Raw genomic sequence first — 517 nt, forward strand, 5'->3', positions numbered from 1 at the left:
CTGAATATTTGGGTTGAAGTGTTCTGGAACAGTGTTGTAAATACAACTTAACCATTTCTAGTCGTGTCCATTTTTGGAAGGCCAAACAAAGTAGTTTCGCTTTCACAAGCGTCACGCGCGGCGGGCTAGAGTGAGCGGAGGCCAGCTTGAGTGAGCAGAGTCCGGTGGTCTTGAGAACGGCGCGGGCGGCGAATTCGACGAAGGAGCGGCCGGAGGGCTTGCGGCAACCACATGTGACGACCCCGGTCCTGTATCAAATCGTAATCGTATTGTAGAATTTGAGGCATCCGCAAATATCGTATCGCTGGGTATGAGAATTGATATCGTATCGTGACGAACCATCTGATTTACACCCCTAATATAAATATATATATATATATATATATATATACACACTTAATATATCCTTTTGTGCAAGAAGTTTTCTGGAAAAAAATCCATATTATTCCCTCCGGTCTGCTAATGTGTTATTTCGCCAACACTTCGTGGCCTATGCATACTAGCTTGCTTGATTTAT

The 517-nt window shown here is 43.9% G+C and overlaps 1 protein-coding gene across 2 annotated transcripts in view; it reads right to left on the reverse strand.

Annotated features, from left to right (window-relative positions):
• The window catches only part of LOC107734222 (nucleoside diphosphate kinase A-like), a 10,356-nt gene that overhangs the window by 6,114 nt on the left and 3,725 nt on the right, over positions 1-517 (reverse strand). The gene's annotated exons all lie outside the window — the stretch shown is intronic.

This window comes from Sinocyclocheilus rhinocerous, unplaced genomic scaffold (genome assembly GCF_001515625.1).
Source record: "Sinocyclocheilus rhinocerous isolate Xijiao unplaced genomic scaffold, SAMN03320098_v1.1 scaffold820, whole genome shotgun sequence".
In the NCBI taxonomy this organism is placed as follows: Eukaryota; Metazoa; Chordata; class Actinopteri; order Cypriniformes; family Cyprinidae; genus Sinocyclocheilus; species Sinocyclocheilus rhinocerous.